The sequence below is a fragment of the Pseudophryne corroboree genome, chromosome 4 (genome assembly GCF_028390025.1).
Source record: "Pseudophryne corroboree isolate aPseCor3 chromosome 4, aPseCor3.hap2, whole genome shotgun sequence".
Classification (NCBI taxonomy): Eukaryota; Metazoa; Chordata; class Amphibia; order Anura; family Myobatrachidae; genus Pseudophryne; species Pseudophryne corroboree.
In genome coordinates this window covers 542,574,193-542,596,651 of record NC_086447.1, presented here as the reverse complement: position 1 = coordinate 542,596,651, position 22,459 = coordinate 542,574,193, and positions in this window count along the sequence as shown.

The window sequence follows — 22,459 nt, the reverse complement described above, 5'->3', positions numbered from 1 at the left end:
TATTAATATATAGACTCCTAATTTTTATATTTTCATGTTTGTCACATTTTAGCACATATGAAAGTCAACTCCTAAATTGCTAGTAAAATTGCATGCCAAATTCAATTGTAACATGTTGGCATATGATATGTGTTTGTACTAGCATTTTTTGGGGGGGTCTATTTATTAATCCGTTTTTCATAAAAGTATAGAGAAACTACAATTACTGATTAATGTCATGCATCTCCGCTATGTAAGACAATCTAATGCCATCTCCTGTAAAGGGCTGATACTGTTGTACTGATGCAGACCACAGTCAACATTATTATCAGTGGGGACTAGTCTGACCCTTTTGTTTGATCCCAATGGTTTACGCCATCCTGAGATATCATAAGCCTCTTCATGTTTACGGAGGTATATTTGGAGGAGATGGATCTTCAGATTCCTATCTCCCAGCATCTAGAAACTGCCACTGTGCATAATGTCAGTTCCCCAGGAGGAGTCTTTCAAAAATGTAAAAGGCTCCTTGGGTATTCCTAGTATGTAACTCACAAGTACATCGGTTATCACCACTTTCCCTGCAAGTTATATTTAGCACATATATTTGGATAATAATTTTATTTATATAGCGCTCTTTTTTCAATAGGACTCAAGGCACTTAAGAAATTATTAACCCCGCTGCAATGTATATTGAAAAAATTGTGGCACTTCTGCAATTCTTAGTTCATAGGCACCTCAGTTTGATAAAATTATTTAAAGAGAGCCTTCGCCCCAATAATATAATCTATACAGTATAAGGGTGTCACCTATTTCAGGTAGATGATTAGAATACTAATGCTAGTGTAGCAAAGTAAATGTAAAGTAAAATAGTAGGGCTTGGCTCTTGCAGCCGGCAGCAGATGTAGAGACAGGCTGAGTGTGTGACAGGAATATGCGGCGCCTGTGATGGCAGGAGGCGGCTACTATGTCAGAGGGACGGTCAGAGGTGGGCGCTTAGTCACAGGCACCAGGCGATTGACAGCTGAGGGGGCGTGGTCTACACTCCATGGATCAGCTGAATGGTGAGAGCTATACAATTCAATGACACCCTGCACAAACACAGCCCAGGGTGGAAGTCGGGGGAGTGACAATTGGGAGGGAGAGCTTATTAAGAAGCACATACATGACTGTCAGCCATGTACTTCCACCATGTACCCTGTAAGGTTGACTGAGAATGGGTGTAGCCTGATGGGAGTAATAGTGGTGGATGGCACACCTTCACCACATACGGTAGTACCAGCTGCACAGCTTACTATGATACCACTGCAGTACTTCGCTGTTAAAGTTGAACACAGCTTAAGGACAAGTGACCTGAGTCTGGGAAGGCTCACAATATTTAATGTAAGCAGACGGTGTTATCTAAGAGCCAATATTAGCCATCAGGTAGCTCCTCACTAAATTATATAGAAGGTGAGGGAAACGCTGCCTCTTTATTGGTATTTATGAACACAACCTTTAAATATAATTGGACAGCCTACTTATTGTTATTCTGCTGCCATATTATTCAAAGGGGACTGGACGATGGCCTAGTTACAGATTGACTTTTATGGCATAAAAGCTCACAGACTAATTACATTTATCTGAGTGATTTAATCCATCTGGAGCATCTGTTTAAACTCGCCAACTAAGGCCTAAGAGTTGTCACAAGTATAGTGAACAATTGTGTCTTTAACGGGCACCTTTGACTGTATCCAGTCATTATAGTTTACTTTTCTGGAGGACACTGCCATAGCCACTACAGAGACTGAGCTTGATAGGATTGGTAGCAGAGACTAGTATCATTGCATCCAGAGTACTACCTGCTAGGAACCATAAGGAATTTTTAAATAAAAACTACAGCTTATTATAAAAGTAGCTTACAGAGAGGCCAGCCTGGAGTAAAGTGTAACACTTACTGCAGATGTGATCAATTGAATCTTTCCCTCTGGGAATAACATCTATATAGTTAACACAAACAACTTAAGCGATCCCGCTTCAAGATTGTAAAATAAAGGGCCCCAACAAGTGCCTTCAGTATAACAGGTGACTAGTCATGTAGAGACCAGCTATTATACTGCAGTATAATTTAGAGAATGATTTAGATTATTCATAAGTTTTGTGTCTGTATTCCAGCGTAAGTGTATGTAGGCCTTGCTAATATCTCCCACATAGCACCTCATTCAGGGTTTTATGTAGTAACAGGTCATTGTAGAGGCTTTCCTAAGTGGGCCCATCAATTCTTCCCGATACTTGGGTGGAGGCACTAATAAAGGTACCCCATTAACGGGAGGTTTAATGGTGGGTACCCTATAGACAACAAGGTGATTGGTAACCTAGATTCCCTTTATGTTTTTTGTTGTGTGAAATGTGCCTATTTGTTACACATACATTTAACAAATAGTATATCAACTGATAGTTATTGCAAGCTCGTCATGCATTCCCAATTTTAAGGAAAACATAATGGGCCCAACTTAGAGATTTATGTTCATTTGACAAAAACACACATATCCAATGTTCTAAGATATGCACATGTTCCGTACTGTGCATGTGCAGAGCAAGAGCTGTAATGTTGCTCGCAGTGCCCCAAACGCTGCAGCATGATTGACACAGAGGCGACGACCGTGCCGTCTACCTCTGACTCCGCTCCAAAATCTTAATATTCATAGAGATGATGTGATCAGCATTCTGCTTGATTGGCCTACATATATTCTTTTTATCAGGGAAATGTAGGGCAAACACACCATATGCCCTTACCCTCAGACTTCTTATAGCCGTGCAACCCTCAAGTGTAAGGAAAACTTCATAGTGATCCAATATACGTAAAGATGATTTACAGAAAATGTACGCAAACACACCATGGGCGGGATTCAATTCTTTTCACCCTTTTCCACACCCATTCTGTTTCTGCCTTCAGGTACGTTGTATCATTATTTCAGCTCGCTACCCCCGGGGTAGCGAGGCACCTAACCCTTTACACAGCTAAACCTGATTACTATGGGCGCAATATGCGCGATAATGAAGATCATTTTAGAAAGGAAATTGGGCATGATATATCATTTGAATCTCACCCATATGTGTTCATGGTAGTTATCTTTTTTTTATCTTCAAACTCCCAAATGCATTCATTTTGAAATTTGTTTGAAAAAGTCAAGAACATCAAAAATGACAATTAAATGAATATAGGTGACATTCTGCACCAGTTACTACAAACAGCCTACCCTAAGTATTTTGGGACTACAAATGATATTACAGGTGGCCAGCCTCATAATGAATTCTATTTTGATATATTCAGAAATTATTTTAGATTCATACAAGTTTTATGATTCTGAAATGAAAAAATAAACTAACCAGTAATAAAACATTACTTTTAACTTTTACATTAACTCCTTCCATAACCCATCTGTCAAACTATATATCTAGGGCAATTTAAGTTAGGTTTTTGTGTGTTTTTTATTTTTAACAACACATATTTCATCACAACATTCGTCCATAGCCATAAGTATTTAGCACTGTGTTTCGAAACATTGGGCTGGATGTAATGAAGTCCGATTTGTGCAGAGGTGTGGGTTCCCGGCCAAACTCGGACAATTTTTTTAAAGCGGCAATCATGTACAAGGAAAAATCATGCCTTGTAAATGATTGCCGCTTTAAAAGTTCAGGTGGAAGCAAGATCTGCGTTGTAAATGCTGATTTACTTACAGGACTAAAAGCAATACCTTACCACACTTAAATTCAAGCCGCTGCGGCCGCTGTATGTAATCCTAAACCTACGTACCTTTTACTCAGTTAGCGTACAAAGGCCCGTACCGTGTACTCACTTTGCGTACACACACCGCGACGGATGTACAAAGTACACGCAGTGCATACACTCACACACCGACACACTGAGAGCACAATGCAGCTGCACGTGTGGCTGAAATACACTTTAAACCTTAGCAGGAAGGAGACACGACACCAATTGTATTTAAGATGTTGGAATCCGACCCACCAACATATAATTGCTGAAAGGGGGTTACAACAGATATACAATCACAATAACAGAAAAGAGGCTACAATCAATGGTACATACGTTTGGTTTTACCAGTGCCACACGGTTCGGTGCTCAGTCAATCAGGTAAGATGACCTTCAGAGAGAGATGAATGACCGGCTAGGCAGCTTGGCTTTTATACAGTTAGTCAAAACACAATACAATAGAAACTGTAACCTCTTCATCTATAGGACAAAGGGCTGGTCATTTACAGTACAGGAGGGGTCATAGGTTGGTTTGAATAGGTGGGCGATGTCTGGTCCAGGTGTGCTTGCAGTTGGTCTCCACAGGGTTCCCGCCGAATATCAGAGTACAGTAAACACAGTATAATCCTGTTCCTGCGCATAATTATGCGCAGGAGCGTGCTATCTTCTGCAAACCGCTACTGGAATGTTGCCCTTAAAATACCCTCTAGTTGGATACCAAACACCACCTCATAACCTAATGCTGTTCCCTCATATCCTGTAAAGGTGAATCCCTTTGTAGTACCTTTTAAACAAGTTTAACTTGCTGGTGTGGTGCGTGTGGGCTATGTGTACATTGTGCACTGTGGATTAAATATGAGATATGTCTTTGAGGCTTTTCCATTCGAATACAAATGCTACCGTAATTACTCATACCACGCGCTAATACGCAGGACCGCGTGAGCGGTCACGCAACTTGTGAATATGCGCACGCACGGCAGAACAAGTACGCGCACGGAGGCCATCTGTGTGGAGATTGTACGTGATGTGTGTACTGTAATATTTTCCAACTTCGACAGTCCACCCTTTGGCAGTCATCAATAACTGCCACTCTTAACTAATAAACTAAAAATATTATCTATACAATATATACAAAGCTTAGATGATCGGGGAAGAGTTGTAGGTGGGATATGTATAGCCTAGTGGGATAGTAAAAGCATGTATGTATGAATCAATGTCTGAGGGGCATGTATCATCGTGCCGTATATGTTCTAAGTAAGCTTCAAGGTATTGCGAAGTATACATTAAATCCTTCTTATCCCGTATTAAGGGTCTGGACTTGGGCAAACAAACACTACCGAGCTCCTTTCGGGCAAGGGCTTTTGACCCTTGCCTCTTCGGCTTCAAATACCAACAAATGGGGAGCACATTTAGTTGATGATACATGGAGGGGGAACATATGTGAATGCTACTATATGTGTATAACACCTGTCGACTATGTGTACCATTAACTGAGGGCTGCAGAGATGAAGATAAGACACATATATAAAATTACATTCACATAAACATTGGGTAGGGTTGACGTCTTTTCCGGTTGGATGTTTCTGGGTAAAAAGGGGGAGACAGAAAAATGGTGAAAGAAACAGGCCATGAAATTCATTTGCAATCCTTATCATAACACTGTTTCTATTGATGGGTCATAAACCAAATCTGCTGCTGTGACAACGCCCTCGCTCCTTAGACTCATCAAATTTGTGCCGTGCTTGCGCCGCGTTAGAATTTGAACACACCTGAATATCAGACCAATAATGATGATGACTCCCAGGATACAAAGGAGAAACTTTCCCACACTCATGATAACATTCTGCGCCCACTCTCCTAACCCTGAGTACCATTTGCATGGGTTCAACCATGAGATCCAGCCAGTCAGTTCATTACCCACAGCTGTCAAGCTAAGGTTGTGCTTCCTCCTGAACTCCCACTTCAACTGCAAGATCTTGTGCATCTTTTGATAGATGATCTCCGTGGGGTCGTCAGTGCTATTCGTAATATACGTACAGCACTTCACACCATATTGAGTTGCCAGGGTAACACAGTACCCACCTGTCACAGCTGTGACGTAATTGAGGACCATCCTGTGCTGAATCAGCTCCTTCTTGTAGGCTTGTAACTCCCTTCCTGTATACCTGAAGGTGTCATCATACATCTCAGTGATATTATCTATCAAGTTCGCTGCGCATGGATGTACCAATAATTTATAGTTCCTCTGGCAGTACGGGTGATATCTAATGCGAGAAGGAACTGAATCCCGGTGGATTCGTGGATTAAATCAGAGGCTGCGTGCTCTGCCCTATCTATGAGGTGTCTCTTGATGATGTGTTCATAATGGGTATGAGTATAAGGAGTCTGAGCGTTGCAGTGAACGTCTTTCATTTTATTGTGGGTTATGGTCATGACCTCTGGTAGTACTCTCCCAATATAACACAATCCCTCAGAGCTCGGAGTAAGCCACTTGTACGCTTTCCTCCCACATATGAAATAGGCATCATCTGGGAGAACATAGGGGACAAAATGTAACATCACCATATTGCAAATCTTCCATGTAAAGAAACCAATCCCTAGTTCTCTCATTTGCTCAGTACAAGTATCGGGCTGGATGACATGGGCACAATACCCCTGTGATACCTTTCCAACCCACATGGTTTTGCTTCCACGTGTATACCGGTACCAAAAATACTTCCCACTGTTGGCTATCTTGCGTACAAGTTCAGAGTCGATAGGTATCCTATCAGCTCTGTGCGAAAAAGGTTATTGTCTGGTTATTCCATGTCACTTCCCAATTTCCTGGTTTTTGGAAATTGGAAACATTAAAACACAACAGTGACCTATCTACATGATACTGGTGGAGCTTCAAACTAGGGGGCCTAGATATATTGAATTTCTTGTCCACCGGTCTCCCACCCCGTAATTAGAGTACCTAATCTATTGCTAAAGGGTATGGTACTAATCCTGACTTACTCTGTCCTTGAGGTACCTGTGAGCACACCCAACTTTCTGTCTGGTTTAAGACCTTACCCACTAATGAGTGGTAATCACTCAACGGATGTTGGTCCATGTCGATATTAATATTGGACTGACATCTCTGGATACACCCATCTTCGACTATGTTCTCACAATTCCTACAAATACAATATTCATCAGACAATAACCCCTCATATTGCCTCCGAGCTCCGTGACTAGCAGAGCGCTTACTGATACCAGCCTTTACTAGAGTGATGTGCTGCTCCTGAGATCCTACAAATCCGTACTCGCCATCAGAACCCATTCCAGATTCTTGCTCGACTTCTCTGGGACCCTCATCAAAACAGATTGTCCTGGGCAAAAACAGAATTACCAGAAAAACCCGAAACGCAGTCTCTTGATGTAGATCCATTTCGTTAGGGAAAAAGAAGGGAAATAAGAAGGTTTGAGAGAAAAAGGCAGTGGGAGGGGAAAAAAGAAAACTGGTACGACATCCGTCTTTGATCTTGTTGTTCTCCGCGCTCAGGTGCCGTTTCAACAGTCCTGCCTCTCGGCTTTCCCGGAACAATCACTCTAGTGATACGAGGTTCTCTTCACCTTGCTCTTTGTCACGAGTTTTCTCCGGGTCAGCGACCTTCTTGCAGTGGGACGAGTGGACCCAAGTCTCTCTTTCGGCGACCTTTAGTGCTGTCATGCTGGTTAACAAGACTTGATACGGTCCTTCCCACCTGCCTATGAGGCAACCTGAGCGTAAAAAATTTCGAATCATCACATAATCCCCAGGCTCAATGTCATGAAAATTACTGTTCAGTAGGTCAAGAATCACCAGCTTTAGATTTCTTTGTTGATTTCTCAGCTGCTGGCTCATCCTAACCAAATATTTCACAGTGTAGATTTATGGAATCTTATATAACATATATTTATTATATCATATATTGATATAATGGTTTATGTATTTTATATCTGCAAATATATTATAATAGGCTTACAAATAGGTGGGCTCATAACAAAAGGGGTGATGTTTAGTACTGGTCCAATCACACAATATGTAATGCGTGGACGTTCCTATTTTCATACCTGTGATTGGCTCAGATTAAAGGAGCTATATCTCTACTGTCCAGGAAATATTTCCAGGCAAAGCCTAAATATACTTTACAGAGATATATAATCCTGGCTCATTGAACATATAAGTACTATACTTTGACTACAAGTCAGTTGTCCCAACTTGCAGAGCCTTATATAATATATGCAGATTTCATGTATAACTTTAGTGATTCCGAAAATGAGTTCAAGACTTGGAATACCAGCTCTATTTTGTCTAGTACATTTATTATAGGTGATACAAATTACAAGATAAGATAACACAATGATAATAAATCTTATAATTTATCTAAACTTCCTTAACCATGGTACATACATAAAACACAAACAGTTTTACAAACTTAAACAATTAATACACATACTATACACTTGCAAGAATATGTGAGGGCATAATTCATAGCTACCGTCTTAGGATCCTGACTCCCTCTGGACTTTGTTCCTTCCTCCTCTCCTTCTAACTCTCTATCTATCAGACTGCCCCTTATATCCTATATTCTACCAATTCAAAACTAGTATATGCCCACAGTTTCCAATGGAGTACATAATTATAGGTTTTGACAGATTCCAAAGTGTAATAAAACGTTCTCTGCTAACTCCGTCCCACGGTGGTGAGCATGTAGAGAATTTTGGGATCATAAAGTTTGGTATTCCTTTATCCATCAGAGATCTACCTTTGTATGGATGTGTAAACGATCTATTTCGCCTAGGCCCTAGGGTGTTAGCATAAATGATTGTGACCTGTTTATAGTGCGTTTGATCCTATATTATCATTGCCTCTGGCCAGCAGTATAACTGGACAATAGGCCAGCTGGTTGATGTACTCTCTAAAGGTATGAAGATCTTTGATTGTGAATTCCAATGTACCCTGTTCATACCAGTAACTGTTTGCATATTATGAGACCTGAGCTAGGTGACCTATTGACTTTATCCACCAAGTTATGATTATTTATTTGCTGTGTGTGAATCAAGTATACAGTATACATATATCTACATATCATGTAAACTTTGATTTAATTGTACTTGGTATAGCGCAGATCAGACGTTAATCCTTTGATTAATACAGATATGAATAATGGCATGGAAGGGATGAATTTGTGTAATGCTCAATGTATTGTGTATTCTGGCTATATGGCTTACACAGAGAAAACCTGTCTCTTACATAATGACCCATAATCTTGCAGTAAAACACACAGAAATACATGCTACTAAATTCTCAAAACATAAGACTAATACATTCAAACCTATTTAAGTTATACCTTACAATAATATATATATACACACACTCTTAACTGGTTAAAATCACATTGGGTAATAAATCATATTATTTAATTTACATAATTTGTTCTAACTTTGGTACCTACTAAATTATATTGTTATGTAATGGTCTATATGGCAACAGTCGCCCCCTTGTGGCCGTGAGAATTGATGATGATGGCCACACATACATTAACATAATAATTGCTTATATCTTGCATCTACCAGTTTTTCTAGCTTACTGCGTTCCTGCCTTATAAGGCGCTTAAGCCACAATATCAGTGAAATTAAAATGATTAGCAAGATTGTTTGACCGATCAGCAAGCCCTTTAAACCAATCTCCAGCCAGGTGTTTGTCATGGTTATTTCAAAATCTCCATCATGCAGTAATTTATTTAGTGTGGCATCTGCCTTCTCAACCATGTTATTAATTTGAACTATGTGTGTGTCTTTCCTATCCAGGAGTTTCTGTAAATCTAAGGTTAAACTATCTATGTGTATGTTGAACACAGGTATATATTCTCCAGGGTTAGAGATTTCTGGTTCACTATCTATATTTATGTCCTCTTCATAAACGGGGATTGGGGTGATAACCGTCTGACCAATGGTGGTATACTCATGTGGGCTAAAGCAGAAATTTGGGTTTGGCACTGGACATGACTTTTCCCCATACAAGAACTCTCCGTGATTTGTGACTATGCAGTACTGTCCATTCATGTTGTATGTAACCTTCACCGCTGGAGTTCTCCATTTTGTTAGCTGCACTGGACAAGCAATGTCTCTGGCTGTATAGCTGGTTGATGTATTTGGCTTTGCACTGTGTTCAGGTCCTCCCATATCCATATCTTTGCTGGGAATGGTGGCAAGTTCATTTATATCTGTGATTAGGGTACTTGGTTTACTTGATTCTAGGCCGCAGATTGGCGTCTCAATTTCGAAAACATTGCAGCGACACAAGTATTGGTTTCCCTTGACTGCACAGCAAGCAGTATGTGGAACTTTCCAGATGTCGTCGACTCGGACCAGTAGTTCTGGTAGGTCCAGCCGCTCTTTGTAAATGTCCTTTTCCAAATACCCAATGGAGTGAACTGTAGACAGTTTGTCAAATAAAGACTTGCTTGGGTCGAACACAGGTAGAGAAATGGTAAAGGAGACATATAGGATATCGCTGACTGCACAAGGTTGCTGCTTGTTGTAACAACGGGGTGAACCTCTATTTGGGTGGGGGGTCACAGTGCCTAAATTCCTAATTGTGGAGATGGGCAGAGGTCTGCAACCATCTCTTGGGGTATTTTCCCCATGCCCAATGTCAGATTGCGAGCAATACCAATTGGTCAGGTCATTATCTCTTAAAATGTCAGGTATTCTACCAGATTGTAGGTCTCTAATTACATGTGTGATTGCGTTGAGGACATAATTACCATATGCAGTGCATATTATTTCTTTCCCCACCTGATTTTGTCTGGCTTCTCTATTGTTCAGTTCAATGATTTCGTTTATCTTGGCTTGGGTCTCTGAAAACAATCTTGCTATATCATGCATGTTATAAACAGTAAATTTTTCTTCACTGGCCAGACCCTCAATGCCCTGCAGGACAGGCTTCAAAACATATTGCCCCTCTTTCTGCTCAAAATTGCCTATGTGTCTGCGGATGACTTCCAAATCCGCCCTATTCCAAATTGACATCCCGGAACCAAACAGTCCAGGGATGGATCCAATGATCCCATCTAAGCTTTGTAATTTCCTGGATCTAAAAATACCTTTTTGGTTAGGGGTTGCCTGTCCTGTGTATGGGTCTTGAGTTCTGCTCTGGTGAGAAGCAACAATATCTACTAGTAATGAAGCATAGAATAAAGAAACATTACTATTTACACAATAACCAAATTCTGCCATATTCCATTTTGATAGATTTAGGACTACTGGTACATGTATATATTGTACATTGTTTATCAAGGAACCAGGAATGGAGGTGGCAGTAAGGCCACTTGTGGGTCCTTCACTTGTTGGTGGGCACTCAGCTGTTTTAGTAGATGGCAGTGATTTAGCCTTTGTTGTGGTACTTGGGGGAGTAGGGTCTCTTTTCTGGGACACATTCAGTGTGATGCTCCCAGGAACATAAGTCCTCTTTACTGTGGGTGGATTCCCATACATGGGAATGGGGATGATAAAACCATATATCCAGGTTCCTGTGTCTGTAGGGTTTGCATGGCTAAGCAATAGTGATCCATTTGGAAAAACATGTATTCTACCCATGTAATGTGGTGAGTTTCCTGCGTTTCCATTATCCCAGGCTTTAATTTCTTTGTCTGCTGGGCCCCACCAGGATACCTGTTTCCCTGTTGTGCCTTGTACTGACACTGGAAGGAGGATGGATTCTCCCTCTTTACAGTGAATCGGATTGGCTTCCACTCTAATTGAAATGTTGACCTCACTGGTACACTGGATCTGGAGGCTCACCACGAAGGACAGGACCAAAGTCGGGATTCTCATTTTTCTGTAAAACCAAAACAAAACAAAATAAAATTATAAGAAAGAAAGAGAGATGCGCTACTCAGTTGACCCTTCTCCTTTGTACAGTTTAATCTGATTGGCATGTACCCATTTGTCCTGCACTTTCTTTGCATCGTTGATTCTTAATTTGTATACTGAGGGACTCAGTCTGTCCACTATTGAAAATGGTCCTCTCCATTTCTTGCCCAGACCATGGTCTGTGGGTCGGAGTTCTAGAAACATGACCCTTTCTCCAACTTCCCAACAATTTTCTCTTACACCTTTGTCAAAATAAGCCTTTGCTTTTCTCTGTGCTTTCCCTAACTGCTGTGCTGCAAACAGATGAACCTCTGTGAGTGCTTTTTGCAGTTTTGTAAGGTACTGATCCATTGATAGTCTATCAATAGTAGGGGTGTGTAGATCTATCCAAAGGTGCTCTGGCAATCTCATTTGCCTGCCTGTCATTAATTCAAAGGGGGTCAATCGGGTCGCTGATGAAGGTGTGGCCCTTATTGCCATTGCCACTAGGGGTAACAAATTATCCCAGTTCTTACTATTTATGCCAACAAACTTTCTCAACATAGTTTTGATCTGTCTGTTGGCACGTTCCACCTGTCCAGAAGATTCAGGATGAAAAGGGACATGGAAGCTTTGTTTTATTCCCAGCATTTCCAGGCATGTTTGCATCACATTACCTGTGAAATGTGAACCTTGGTCTGATTCAACCGATGTTGGAAGGCCCCACCGTGTGAATATCTGATCAACCAGAATTTTTGCTGTGCTCAGGGCTGTGTTACTTTTAGAGGGAAAAATTTCTACCCATTTTGAAAATAGGTCAGTCACAACCAACACGTATTTGTTATTTTTAGCTGTGGCAGGCAGAGGGCCCATGTAATCAATTTGTAAGGCATTCCAGGGACCTTCCCTTCTCTGGATTCTCAGTGGAGCATTTATCTTTCTAGGTGCTGGGTTAACTTGGGCACATACCACACAGTTGTCACAGTATTGCTGTACATCTTTTACCATATCTGGCCACCAACCTATTGTTTTTAGTCTCTGCTGTGTCTTTTCTACACCCTGGTGTCCACCTGTGGGGAGGTCGTGTACAAGATATATCATTTCATTCCTGTACTCTTTTGGGACTACCCATGTTGTATCTTCCCCATTGTGGATAAGCATTTCCTTGTCCTCTGTTAGTGTTAGATTTGGTGTGTGTTTTGCCAATGTATTTCCCTCTGTTAAGTCCAACTCCTCATTCCTCAACTTTTGTATGATTTCTTTAATTTCAGGGTCCTGCATTTGGATCTCCGAAATGTCTGGTGCATTTATCATCTCTGGCCTTTTTGCCACTGCACATACAAGAGGGCACACTTTTGGCTCTGGGCTTGCTTTCGGTATCTGCCACAGCTCCCCCTCTTGTGCCCCTTGTTTGGCTAAAAGGTCAGACATTTCATTCTGTTCATGGTGTGGTGATGTAGTTGAATGCCCTTTGACTTTACAGACCCAGGGGACATGTGTTAGACTCTGTGCCAGGGAAACTATGTACTGGAGTAGGTCTGCATATTTAAGAGGGCTTCCATCAGATGAGGTATACTGATGAGTTTGCCAAAAGGGCAAAAATTCAGTAAGGGCATTACACACCCATGCTGAGTCCGAGTACAATGCGATTTCATGTTTGTGGTCTTGGAATAATTCAAGGGCATGTGCTACTGCAGCCAGCTCAGCGTACTGTGCAGACTTTACATCACAAGATCGAAATACAGATTGTGGTGTGGTTTGGGGATGCATTATGTACAGACCAAAACCTGCATGGGGTGACCCATGTACATAAAAACATGAACCATCTGTAAAGATCTGGGTGGTTTGTTCAGGGGCTGTAGCCTCCTGTGGCATTGCTCTAAACAAATGTTTTGAATGGTCAGCTGGGAGTAAGTCACATGTGTGTGTCAGTCCCTGGTATATTAGTCCATATGCACAGGTGGATGGACTGTTAGTTGCCTTCACTGTTATATCTCGATCCTGCAACAAAAGGGCCCAATGTGCTAACCTGGCATTAGAGACATTCCCATCTTTGATTCTGTCTGTGAGGAGGAACCTTGTTGGTGTGTGCGTGGAATGTAAGATGATAGGGTTCAGGCCTATCATGTATGTGAACTGTTTTACTGCCCAAAATGTGGCAAGAAGGTGTTTTTCACACACGGAGTATTTTAATTCCACTGGTGTCAGTAACTTTGATGCATAAGCTATGGGCCTTTGCTGTGCATGTATTTCCTGTGACAGGACTGCAGACATGGCTGTTTCTGTTGCTGCTGTCTCTAAGTGAAAGGGTAACTGTGGGTCTGGATTTGCAAGGGCAGGGGCACTAGCTAGTGCTTCTTTTAATGTTTCTACTGCCTTTGTGTGACTGGGGGTCCATTCCCATTTTATATCCTTTTTGAGGAGAGAATAGAGAGGTGCAGATATTTGTGAAAAATCAGAAATGAAGGACCTAGAGTAATTTACCAACCCCAGGAAGGATCTCAGTGTAGGTATGCTGACAGGAAGGGGTAAACGAAGGATGGTTTTTACCTTATCTGCCGATATTGTTCTCCCATCAGCCGTAACACTGATCCCCAGGAAGGAAACAGATTCCCGTAAAATCTGAGCCTTAGATGGGTTACACTTCAAACCTGCGTCTTTGAGGATGCCAAGGAGTTCTCCCAGTAGCTGAAGATGTTCTTCCTTTGTCTCTGTTGCTAGTAAGAGATCATCTACATACTGCAATAAATTCTTGTGGGAAGAAAAATCAGTTAAAATTTCTCTCATCGTAGTATGGAAAAATGATGGAGAATTATGGAAGCCCTGTGGAAGACATGTAAACGTGTATTGCTTTCCCAGAAATGTGAAGGCAAATTTGTATTGACACTCTTCAGATAGAGGCAGAGACCAAAACCCATTTGAAATATCTAAAACTGTGAACCATTTATGCTCTGGGCTTAACATTTTTAGAATGTCTGGCATTGACGCAACAGTGGGTGCGCAGCTAAGCGTAAGGCCATTAAGTTTGCGGTAGTCAATTGTGAGCCGCCAGGAACCATCCGGTTTCCGTACTGGCCATATTGGCGCATTGTTAGTGGATACACATGGTCTGATTACACGCTGCTCTAACAGAGAGTCAATTGTTTCTTGAATGAAGCTTATGGCCTCCTGTGGGAAATTGTACTGCTTCTGTGGGGGAGGGTCAAGACCACTGACTTCAATCACCTTGTTTACCTTCCCACAGTCATGTTTGTGTTTAGCAAAAGCATCCTGAAACTGTTCAAGTAATGGTAATACCAAATCTTTGTCAGGATGATCAACATTAGCCTTAAGCACATCATATTTCGCATTATTGGGTTTTACAGCAGCAATTACATGGGAATCTGGTATAATTACAACCTCAGGTGTTACATTAGGAGAACTCTGCAGAAGTAAAAGGTTAGTCAGATCCAATATACACCCATTAGGGATCATAAAGTCAGACCCTAATAAATTAGTTTCACTTGGCAGTGAGGCTAATGCAAATGTGTGAATTGCAGATACATCTCCTATTTGTATTTGGAGAGGGTTTGACAGCACTGTATCTACCTTATTCCCTGCAAAGCTTTGGAGATGTATTGTTTTTCCTGCTGACAGAGGAGAGTGATGTGGCTGATCATCATGTAGGATTGATATGGCGGCACCGGTGTCTAGTAACATTGTGTGCTGGTGGCCCCTGACCAGAACCGAGACTTGAGGGCGCCCGCACCTATCTAAAGTGATTGGTGCAACTATCCTTGGGGCCACTGACTGTCAATTTTTCTCCTTTTGTGTGTCAGATTGCTGCACTTTGTTTGCTTTTTCTAAATTCTCATACTTCTCTTTTATGGCCTGTAGCTGGTGTCTTAGCTCTGTGTAAGTGGGACCCTGGTGTTTAAACTCTGTGTCCTTTCCTCTGTTCCCAAAATGTTGTGAGTAACCCATGTGTCTATTCCAAGCTCCATCATTTGAATGTCCTTGGTATCCTCTACCTCCACCTCTAAAAATGGATCTCTCTTTAAAAAGTCCCCCTCTCCTTTGTGACCCTGTGTTCCATTGTGGGTTAAATGGTGTGTTTACCTCCCCTGGAATGTGGGGCCCTTCAACCACCATTGGTTTACCTTCTGACTGTAATGCTGCAACCCTCTTTATAACACATTTCTCATTCCTTTCTGCCATCTTACGTTGCTTACTGGCCTGTACTGCTTGAAAGGACCGCTGCATTAATCCCATTATTTTATCATAGCTATGCTTTACGGTATCTATCAAGTGTTCACACTTAGCTTTAATTGTGGGGTGCGAGTTATGCACCAACAAGTTTTTGAAATCTTTGCTGTTTTTCTGACTGTTGTCATTTTTGCTGTTTCCTGCACTGTATGCTGCCCACAATCTATTTGCATATATTAATGGGTTCTCCTCACTTTGCTGTTTGATTTCATATGCAACCATTGTGCCTGCTACTGAAGGGTTAATTATCTTTTGTAGCTCCTCTACAGTTTCTTCATATGTACCTTTACCTTCTTTAATCAAATCTGTCAAAGCACTCCAAGCAGCTAATGGAATTGTTAATTGCAGTACCTTAACCTGATCAGTGAGATTTCTAATTCCTAGAAGTTCACACCTCTGCTGAACATTAGCTGCATGGGAGGTGATGTGTTCTCCTGAACTCATTTTTCCAATCATATCTGCCACTCCCATCAGTGTTTTTATGGGTTGTGGGGGATGATTGGCACTAGGGGCCCTTGAGTGAATGGCCTCTCCTTCACTATTGAATCCCAATAGGGTGTTCCTACTCTCAGTGAGGAATGCTGGCTGTTTATGAGCCCTGTGTGCCTCAATTTCTGTCTGTACTTCTTCATCACTACTATCTGTGCCTATTAATATAGAGCACTCCCTATTCGCTGCTGATTCTGCAAACTCTCCCATTGCTATGGGTACCCTGAGGGTAGATTCAGTAGAATTCCCCTCTCCCCAGCAGTCCTCTCTGTCCTCATGATTTGTGTCCCATTGTTCTCTTTCATATGCATAGATAGGATATGGGGCAGTGGCTGCAGTTCCTATCCTAATGTTTGCAGCAATATGTCCTTTCAGAACAGATATCTCTTGCATAAGCTGCATCTCCCTGTCCACACAAGGGGTATGGTCAATTGCTTTCCCTTTCATACATTCTGTGAGCTGTCCCTGCATAACTTTATATGCACTTATTATCTCATCTCTCTCTGTTGTAACCTCTGTTAGAGCTCTCCTACATTCTGTGGATTCCCTCTGAGCATTTTTATGTTTCTGTAACACTTCATCCTGGGAGATTTTACCCATGTCATTAAGTGTTGTTAAAGTTTTAATTTGGATATTTAGCTGATCTATTTTTTCTTTGCTTTCTGTTTCTTTTAAATTAGATTCTTCTCTACATTTTTGTAGGGTTTTAGCTAAACTGCTTAATTTAGCATCCATAGCCAAACAGGCTGCATACAAGCCTGCAATGGCTATTCCTTTCTGTTTCCTTTTCTTTGATGATTTAATTTCATCATCAAACAAACCCTGGACATAGCTCCATGGGTTTTCTTTTAATTTGGCATCACAAGCAAAGTCTGTACACTTTTGCTTTGTGATGTATTTCACTACAATGCTGTCTATATTTGACATTGTAGCCATTTTACAGATTTATTCCCTTTCGTTATATGTATTCTATCACTGAGAATTACAAATTTTAAGTATTTGGGAACAATATTTCCTATATTTTGCACGTGGTATCCTCCCTTATCTGTTCGCTAGCCTGATAAGTTAAACTCTAACACCCGTGTTTTTTTTAATTTCTTACTTTAGGCCTTTTTAAAAAAAAAAATCTCTAGTCATTTGCAACTTATTCCACTGTGATCTTGTATTTTGCCCAGCGGGCTTATAGCCCTTGCGCTGCCCCTAAATATTGTATTTAGTCAAAATTGATACTGAATAATTCCAAGTCCCTTCCGTGGTCGCCAATGTTGATTTATGGAATCTTATATAACATATATTTATTATATCATATATTGATATAATGGTTTATGTATTTTATATCTGCAAATATATTATAATAGGCTTACAAATAGGTGGGCTCATAACAAAAGGGGTGATGTTTAGTACTGGTCCAATCACACAATATGTAATGCGTGGACGTTCCTATTTTCATACCTGTGATTGGCTCAGATTAAAGGAGCTATATCTCTACTGTCCAGGAAATATTTCCAGGCAAAGCCTAAATATACTTTACAGAGATATATAATCCTGGCTCATTGAACATATAAGTACTATACTTTGACTACAAGTCAGTTGTCCCAACTTGCAGAGCCTTATATAATATATGCAGATTTCATGTATAACTTTAGTGATTCCGAAAATGAGTTCAAGACTTGGAATACCAGCTCTATTTTGTCTAGTACATTTATTATAGGTGATACAAATTACAAGATAAGATAACACAATGATAATAAATCTTATAATTTATCTAAACTTCCTTAACCATGGTACATACATAAAACACAAACAGTTTTACAAACTTAAACAATTAATACACATACTATACACTTGCAAGAATATGTGAGGGCATAATTCATAGCTACCGTCTTAGGATCCTGACTCCCTCTGGACTTTGTTCCTTCCTCCTCTCCTTCTAACTCTCTATCTATCAGACTGCCCCTTATATCCTATATTCTACCAATTCAAAACTAGTATATGCCCACAGTTTCCAATGGAGTACATAATTATAGGTTTTGACAGATTCCAAAGTGTAATAAAACGTTCTCTGCTAACTCCGTCCCACGGTGGTGAGCATGTAGAGAATTTTGGGATCATAAAGTTTGGTATTCCTTTATCCATCAGAGATCTACCTTTGTATGGATGTGTAAACGATCTATTTCGCCTAGGCCCTAGGGTGTTAGCATAAATGATTGTGACCTGTTTATAGTGCGTTTGATCCTATATTATCATTGCCTCTGGCCAGCAGTATAACTGGACAATAGGCCAGCTGGTTGATGTACTCTCTAAAGGTATGAAGATCTTTGATTGTGAATTCCAATGTACCCTGTTCATACCAGTAACTGTTTGCATATTATGAGACCTGAGCTAGGTGACCTATTGACTTTATCCACCAAGTTATGATTATTTATTTGCTGTGTGTGAATCAAGTATACAGTATACATATATCTACATATCATGTAAACTTTGATTTAATTGTACTTGGTATAGCGCAGATCAGACGTTAATCCTTTGATTAATACAGATATGAATAATGGCATGGAAGGGATGAATTTGTGTAATGCTCAATGTATTGTGTATTCTGGCTATATGGCTTACACAGAGAAAACCTGTCTCTTACATAATGACCCATAATCTTGCAGTAAAACACACAGAAATACATGCTACTAAATTCTCAAAACATAAGACTAATACATTCAAACCTATTTAAGTTATACCTTACAATAATATATATATACACACACTCTTAACTGGTTAAAATCACATTGGGTAATAAATCATATTATTTAATTTACATAATTTGTTCTAACTTTGGTACCTACTAAATTATATTGTTATGTAATGGTCTATATGGCAACAACAGTTATTTCGTTATTGCATTTCAAATCATCCTGGGGGTCTATCATTACATGGGGTTGTCAACCAAAAGGAATTTCAAAGGGTGATAAGTTAAGCGGTGACCTGGGAGTGGTTCTGATGCTGTACAACACTAGTGGCAAAGCTTCTGGCCACAGCAATTCAGTTTCAGCCATCACTTTGCTCAGCTTATTCTTAATAGTGCTGTTCATTCTCTCCACCTTCGCACTCGCCTGTGGCCGGTACGGAGTATGCAGCTTGCTATTAATTCCCATCAGTTTGCACATGACCTGAAAGACTTCACCTGTAAAATGGGTACTTTCAATCATTCTAGGGATACCATATCTGCACACAAATTCCTGCACGATTTTCTTTGCAGTGAACACAGCAGTATTTGTGGCAGCGGGGAATGCTTCTACCCAGTTGGAAAACACATCAGTACATACTAACACATATTTCAAATTCCTACAGGGTGGTAACTGTATGAAGTCGATTTGTATTACCTGAAAAGGCCCGTCTGTAGGAGGGATATGGGATGGCTCCATTGGTATTGCCTTACCAATATTCTTCCTCAAGCAAGTAAGACATGTCATTGCTTTCTTGCCTGCATGAGAAGAGAATCCTGGCACACTCCAGTAGGCTCTTACCAGCTTGCACATTCCCTCCTTGCCCAGATGAGTCAGACCGTGTGCCGCCTCAGCTAGACTTGGAAGATATGCTCTTGAGGCCACTGGCTTACCGTATCCATCTGTCCAAAGTCCTGAGGACTCCTGACCATATCCCTTCCAGACCACCTTTTCCTGTAGGGAACACAAATTTTGAATTTCAATTTAATTATTTCATGTTATAAGTTGTGTGAAGTAAAAACATTTCTGGATGAGAGAAGAGAGGGAAAATGAAAAAGAAAATGTCAGGTTTGCCATTCACCAACAGACGTCACACCATCATGCATATCAGTGTCTGTACACAATCTCCCTTCACCAGTATTCCCATTCTCCACCCTTTGTGCATGACAAGGCACACTGCAGTAATACTGGTGTCATCCTGCTGGTGAGATATACTGTTTTTGGGCAGAACTCTGAAGGACCGAGTAGGCATGTGGTGTTTGAACTGTAATCGGGTCCATGTATTGGACCACCCTGTGTAAACGAAAAAGACAGATAAGTTTGTAGAGGTAAAGAAGATTTTATAAAATTTGACAACTGGATTGGGCACTACGGGGAAGTGATTCTCTACTTGGTCTACTCCCCTTAAAAAAATTCTATGTGTGTTGTATCTCTGCTGGGACTATCCCAGCCATCAATCCAGTGTCCTGTCCATCCTAAGTTCATAGGGAACCCGGTATCTGTGAGATAATTTCCTCTACCTGTGATGGACATGAATCTAAAACAGTGAAATGTAACATTAGTCTTTGTGGGTGTCTAACATACTTTGTACTTCCTGAGCGGGAGCACATTATATGTATATCATATCTAACAAAGCTCCTGTTAAGTTAATCAGGGGCCATTTCTGCTAGAAAAAGAAGCAAAAGTTTAGAGGCCCCATCTTGTTGCATTTATTTCGTTCTTCCCATTAGCCGAATCTGTGTTTTCTATATGGCTTGTGATTCCTTACTATATGTCCCTTGGTCCCGTCTCTGTTTAATAATGTGGCTTGTGTTTTCAGTCTAGGGGGTCTATATTGACTTTGTGTCCTACTACTCCTACAATCTCTGGCAAAATGCCATTTCTTCCTACAAATGTAGCATAGTCTTGGGGGTAAATTTACTAAGATGGGAGTTCTATTTAAGATGGGATGTTGCCCTTAGCAACCAATCAGATTCTACTTCTCATTTATATAGCACCTTCTAGAAGATAATACCTGGAATCTGATTGGTTGCTATGGGCAACATCCCATCTCAAATAGAACTCCCATCTTAGTAAATTTACCCCTTGGTCTTCTCCAAATATCCAAGGTCTGGGGTTTAGGCAGATGGGACTTTGCTGTAAGAGCCTGTATACTTACAGTCCTCAACCTCTCCTCCTGTTGTTCTCTGCGTATAGCGATATTCTTGTGCTGTTCAATAACGCACTCTCTGAGATTATCTACTGTGACCCCTCTCCAATTAGGCAAAGATGTTTGCACCCTGTCCCTCAATGCCTTATTGAGCCCGTCCATTAGCACAGAGACAGCTACCTCCCTGTAATTCACATCGTTCCCTATATCCAATACCCCAGTGTATCTAGCCATTATTTGCAAAGCCCTATGGAAATATTCAGATATGGAAATATTCAGATGTCATTTCACTGTCCTTCTGTCTTATGGAGAAAATTTTGCTCCACTTAACAGCAGTGGGGAAATACAATCCTAGTTGTATGTTAATTCGTTTCATGTTCTCCTGATTGTGTTCGTCAGTCATAGGACCATCCGACTCTAATTTACAATCCGTAATATATTTTTGGGTGTCAATATTAGGGGGTAGGCACGCTTTCAAGAATGTCTGCCAATCTTTGTTTGCTGGTTCATGGGTATTACCCAGATCCCTGATAAACTTCTGACATCTGGCTAAATGCTTCTGGGGATCGGGGAATTCTGAAATGATTGACCGCAGCTCTGATCTGGACCACGGGCAATACATTGCATTATTCCTGGTGAGGGTTATTCCCTGACTATCGGTCCTCCTATTGGGAGTTACTATTTCCAAGACAGGATGTAACCCTACCATTCCATTCCTAATTTGCTCACTGTGAGGTGTTATTGTCTCTGTGTAATGAACAGTCTCACATTTACCGATGTCTGTGATCTCACCAGTCCTTACAGTAGGGGACACTGTCACTGCTCTTACTGGTTGGGCAGGATCCACCTGAGCTTCCTGTAAGGCGACTGCCTGAATGAGAGCTGAGATTAGGCTGGATCCTTCATCTTCCTGTGACCTATAACCTTGGAGAGAATTCAAAACAGGATACAACTTGCAAGGGTTAGGGTTAACACACTTTTCATGATTGTCTCTATCGTTTTCCAATGCACCATTGATTGTATCCATTTTCTCCCCTTCGACCTGTGTCGGTAATGGTGTGTTCGTACTCACATTCCTGCCAGTTATGGAACCTGCTGTGCGAGTCAGTTCCCTTTGTACCTCCCCCTCCTGCTGCCACAGATTTAAACAGTCGTTATGTCTGATTCTTTGTTTTCTAGATTTGATAAAACATTCTAATCTTTATGCAGTATCTCTGATTCAAAGCTGCCCACCCTGGGGAATGATGCCCTATCATCAGCAGTCAT